Below are 6392 nucleotides of genomic sequence, written 5' to 3'. Positions count from 1 at the left end.
GCTTAATACAACAATATTTTGTTTTTAAATATTAAAAAATTTAAAAATGCAAAAGCTTTTATATCGTTGTGCCACAAATTCATTTGAATTTTTATTTGAAAATAAATCAAATAGTAATTTAAATTTATTAAATAATAAGGATAATAAAAATAATCTTAATAATAAAGATTGTAATCATGATAATAAAGAAGAGGATGATGATGATGATAATGAAAATGATGATAATGGTGATAATAATATTAATAATGTTGATTTTACTAAGGATATTGATAATGATGTTATTATTAATAATATTAATATAATTTATGATAATAATAAAAATAAGAAATTTAATAAAATAACATCAGCTGAACGTACACGAAGATTTAGTATACTGTTACAGAATCCAAAATGCATTTATGTAAGTGTAATCATAAATTTAGTATAAAAATTCTTATATTATTAACGAATTAAAATATTTCCCGTCAACCCGAAATAATTCTGTCGTATCTTACAAAATAAATAAAAAAAAAATTCATAGTTTTTCTTATATGGGTGTAAATACGCCATCCATATGGCAGAGGAATATAAGGAAGATAATTTTGCCGCAAATTTTTTCACATATGTATATTTTGCTTTCACATATTTTCATTATTTTGTAAGAGACGACAGTATAATTTCGGTCGACAGTATATGTACTTATATAATGCTAAGGAATATTTTCATTACATTCTGAAACAAAAAAAAACCTGATGTGGTCAGCACATAACCTACTGCAATATGTATTGTCTAGTTAAATGAAAGTGTTACAGAATATTATAAAAATGCCTGTAAATACTTTGTTCCAATTTTTAGGGCATTAGTAAGCTTATAGTTAACATACCTAGAAAAATGTAAATTTGGCTCTTAGTAGAGTTTCGCTTTGTGTCACTCGAATTCAGTGAAATGCTCGTCAGTTAGTTTCGGTAACTCAAATATCAAATTTCAAGAAATTCCGTCAATTCGTTCCGTAGATATGGAAAAATTAGGTGGTTTCGCGAGCGGTCGAGCAAAGGCTTATATATGAAATTTCAAGTAAAATTGTTGAATATTTTTTCATAATGATAACCGCTAAAAAGTGCAGTTTCCGAGGCCTGACATATCCCAAAAGTTGATCAATCTGTGCTATAGTCGAAATAGACTTACATATAAAATTTCATCAAAATCGGTTCAGCCGAACTTGAGATACAGGCGTGCACACACAGACAGACAGACCGAAAGGTTTCTAAAAATAGTTTTTCATTTGACCCACCGAATAGTTTTTTTATCCCACGGAAAACTCAATACGCAAAATTTGCTCCCATCACATAATCTACTATTTGTTTATTGTAGTAAAGAAAATACTACAATAAATTTTTGAAAAATTTTGGCTTTTGGTGTATAAAATCAGATGTCCACACATTCAATACTCTCAAATTGTTTTTAGCTTAATATCAGATGCATAAAAAGATTTTAACAATTTTATAGAAACATAGTAGAATGAAAACCCATTATTTGCACATTTTAAAAAAATTAAGCTAATGATGAGGAGTTATTTCTCTTGTGAAAATACACATTTTCTTTTAATAGACGTGTTGCCAAAATCCTTTATTTCACCAAAAAATCATAGTAGAATCAAAATCCTACATTTGTATATAATTAAATGAGTCAAAACCCTTTATTTACAACACAAAAAGATTTATTTTTTTTTGTAACAAAATTCTATGTTTGTAGCATTCAAAATACGTTATTTGCACATTTAAAGTTTGACATAATTATATTGTTGTCATGAAACATTGTATAAATTGGCGGAATTCAAATATCTGTAAGGCATATGACAGTACGTAATATATTCCCAAGTCACTTTATAGCTTTAGCAAATTAATAAAATGACTCTTCAATAACTTTCAAATTTTTAGTCTATTTCTAGCTTTAGGATATTTCTAGCTTTTACAAAAATATATCTTGCACATAGCAGGATAAATTAAAATTAATAACATAATATTTCGATAACTAAAAAAAGTTCGGTATTTTTATGTTTATATAAATGTTTTGAATCAATTGTGGAACATTAAAATTAACTCATAATTGTTTATGAAATTGAAACCTAAAGAGATCGTAGATTGATGCTTAATATAAAAAGGTATAGAAAAATTCAGCTGAAACAAATTCAGGAAAAAATAATTTGATTTTATTCACCAAATCAAATAACGCTGCTTTAGCAATGAATTTGCAAATGATTCTTCTCTATTTTAATACTCTGGAACTAGCTGACCCGGAAGCAAAACAGTAGACTTAAAAAACTTACAAAATTATATTTTATGTTTATATAAATGTTTTGAATCAATTGTGGAACATTAAAATTAACTCATAATTGTTTATGAAATTGAAACCTAAAGAGATCGTAGATTGATGCTTAATATAAAAAGGTATAGAAAAATTCAGCTGAAACAAATTCAGGAAAAAATAATTTGATTTTATTCACCAAATCAAATAACGCTGCTTTAGCAATGAATTTGCAAATGATTCTTCTCTATTTTAATACTCTGGAACTAGCTGACCCGGAAGCAAAACAGTAGACTTAAAAAACTTACAAAATTATAATATTTTTCATGTAATGTAAAGAACTTTTAAATTTGTAACAGATCAGATTATAACAGAACAGAGTTTTACAACAGATATATAATTATTTATAAAACAACTATTAACCAAATGAAGTTATGGTGACATTTTAAATAATTAGAAAAATATTAACTTTAATAAATGGAGATTTCAATTCTAATCTGTTACAAAAACTATAGAAACAAAAACTATCATTTGCAACTTTTGTTGCAACAAAAATTATCACTTGCATATAGTTGCAACAGAATTCCACATTTGCATTCTTAAATTACGTTTTTTATTTAAAATGACTTCTTTATCTTTAATATTCCTTTACAAAAAGGTTTAAGATCATTTTTTCGCAAATATAAATGGTATAATTCGATATATGAGTGTTGAATTACTCACAAAGCGTTTTACCTATTTTACACAAAAATTATTAATTTGTAAATATATGGGGTTTGATTCTACTATCATCATTTATTTTTTTTCAGAAATGTATTAGCAAAATTCTAGTGGTCTGCATTTATTTTTATGAATTATAGTATTCCAATTTTCTATAAAAATTCACTGCATTCAAATATTCATAAATTTCATAATGTTTACTTATATATTATTATGATTTTTTAAATTTAATATCAGAAGTATATGTTCAATTTCAGTTCATTTTGAATTCAGCAATTCATATCTATTATAAATCGGGTTTAACGATAGTATTATTGCAATATGAAAGTAAGGGAGCAGTTCCATAATATAAAAACACAATTCAGCAATACATATTCATAAGCTGAATTGATTCATTATTACAATATGTTAAAATTAAATTTGAAATTTAAAGAATTTTTTTGTTAAAATTTAAAGAATTTTTCTTTTGCTATTTTTAATCGAATCGAATAAAGAATTTTTCTTCTGCTATTTTTTTTAGCAAAATTCTTTTCATTAGCTTTGAGCCATCAGCTTTCTACTATTTTTAATCGAATATTAAAAAGCGGTTGAATTATCATTTTATAGAATTTATAAATTGGAATTTACTGTATACAAAATATTATTTTTATCATATGTATATACAAAAAAAAACATAAAAAAAAAGTCAAGGAGTAAAAACTTCATTTTTGAGGGCTTGCGCAAAACTTTCTTGTTTATGGGTATATTTATTTTACACATACATATTGATTTGTATATATAAATAATAAATGTGTATCAAACACAAAAAAAAAAACTTAAAAATAAATCCAAAAATTTGGAGAAAAAAAAACTCCTTTTTTCCAAAATATGAATTGAAATTGGTTTGGGGTTAGGTGTTGTATGAAATAATAATGTAATTCTTGCAAATGATGAAGAAATTTCTGATTTTCAGAATGATATAAGGTATTTAGACACCAATTCAGCTTATGAATTTTAATTGCTAAATTGTGTATTACAACCATTTTAAAGCAATTATGAAATTATAAATAGGAATTTTTATAGAATTCTTTGATGTAAATTTTTGGTACAATTTGATGTACGTCCATTTATCTATAAAGATAAAGTATAGTCTAGGATATTTACTTTATTTAACTGCTGAATGTATTGCTAAATAATATTAAATTGATGCTATGAATTTATATTTGAATGAACACTGCTGCCATCTTATCTGACTACATTATTTTTTATTTTTACTTTAAAAGTTGTACCATAGTGTTCGAACACTATTCTTCAATATAGCTTACATATAACATTGTGAATATGAAATTATTCTAGTACATTTAAAAATTTGTAAGCACCTACTTTTTTTTTCAAATAGTAGTATTAAGATCTGAAAAACTTTAATTTATCATAAACGTACCTGTATTATTATGTATGTATGTATGTATGTAAAATTAAAAGTAAAAATAAACAAAACAAATGTCTACATTTAAGTATAATATACTTCACACTGAAAATTGTAATTACAAAATATATTGCAACGGCATTGCCATATATCTCAAGTATCTTGAATTATATTAAATATTCGAAATCAAATGTCTTTTGTATTAAAATTTATATACAAAATAATGTTATATTAAAAACATAGTGATTGATTTCAAATTTGCGGTAATAATCTGCAGCATATTATGTAATACTGCAACTTTAAAGTTAAGGATGATATGCATTTACTTTGTACCAATTTTTCAATTACTTTTTCAAAGAATATATGTATAGTATAGAAAATGAGACCAAACATATGTATTACATAGTATATGGAAGAATTTTGAAATTATTATAGACATAAACCAAATATATTTAAATAAATATTTGATTTGTGTCTATAATAATTTTGTTTTTTTTTTTTTATTATAATATTACGCTTGTGACATTGAACCGCCGCTACATTTACTTACAAATGACATAAGAAATATTTGCGTTAAAAAATATTGTATACCGTATACGTGTGTATGTGTAAGCGTGTGCAATTACGTGTCGCTAATACGAATTGCAATTTTAATTAATTATATTGGCTACGTTTTCGAAAAAAAAGCATTGGGAAAATTTTTATGTATACGAACGAATATGTATACCTATCCTGATTAAACAACTTAATCATTCAAGAGGATTTGGTTCAAAAAAGCATTCTCAATATAATATGGCAACATCATATGATTTTTGATATAACAATATATGTATATGAATACCTGTAAATATTCTAACCCATATAAAAGCGCCTGTCATGTAAAAACAAAATAATATGATAACGGTAACAAAATAGTAGTGGTTGTATATAATGTAGTAGCAGGGATATTTTTTTGTTTTTTATGTGTCATTGAAAAAAGTACAGTGAAATCTTAAAATAACTGATACAGGAAATTTATTAAAATTATGAATTATGTTCAAGTTATTGCTGATGAAAATTTGAAAAATTTATTTTCGACGCTTTATAATTTCAAAACTATGGAAACTTTTCAAATTGTCACAAAAGCAAAAAGAAATCTCAAGTAAGCAAAAACTCGTTTTGTTTAAAACAAAGTGTTTTAATTTTATATGTTTTAGGATACAAATTACAGTTATCATATTATAAAATAAGTATAATTCCCGATCTTTCTGACCGTGTCAAAACATAGTTTATATTATAAAGGGTTCACTGTATTAATTTTTTTGAGTTCAATTCAAATTATACGATGATATACAGAAAATAAATTATAATAATTATAGAAAAGGAGAAAAAAATTCAATATATGTATGTATAGAATATAAGAAAAAAAAAGAGGGGAAAATTTTATTTAGCAATGTATGTGTGTTACGGGAATTTAAATGGTGTTTCCTTATTTTTTAATTTTCTCCTTAAAATATCCTTCTTTTTTGTAAATTTTATCACACATGCATATATTTTTATATTCTGTGGGGAACTTGTGCATAAGTGTTTTTGTATACATACTTATTATGTTTAGAAATTTCTTGTTCGAATAGCAATACGTATACATACATACTTATATACAGTTATATATGAAAAATATCATTGGGTATAAATAAGGTAGGACATCATTTGTGGCTACCTAAATATAAGCGATGCCAATTCCTCAAATGAACATTTCAAGTATATGTATAACCCGATTTTATAGCAAATCAATGAATACAATACACATTAATTCAATATATTTACTTTCTTATCGGTTATGTTAAAAAAAAGGTATTAAATAAAAATACCCACATAAGTAATTGATTGCCGTCTGTATTAGATTGGTTTGACCTAATAATAATTGGCCATGTCAATGAATTAATTATTATGGTCCACTTCAACAATCGCAGCTGACTAATAAAAAACTATAAATAAAATATCA

The sequence above is a fragment of the Condylostylus longicornis genome, unplaced genomic scaffold (genome assembly GCF_029603195.1).
Source record: "Condylostylus longicornis isolate FDR11 unplaced genomic scaffold, ASM2960319v2 ptg000091l, whole genome shotgun sequence".
NCBI classification, from domain to species: domain Eukaryota; kingdom Metazoa; phylum Arthropoda; class Insecta; order Diptera; family Dolichopodidae; genus Condylostylus; species Condylostylus longicornis.
Note: the sequence above shows the minus strand (reverse complement) of the source record.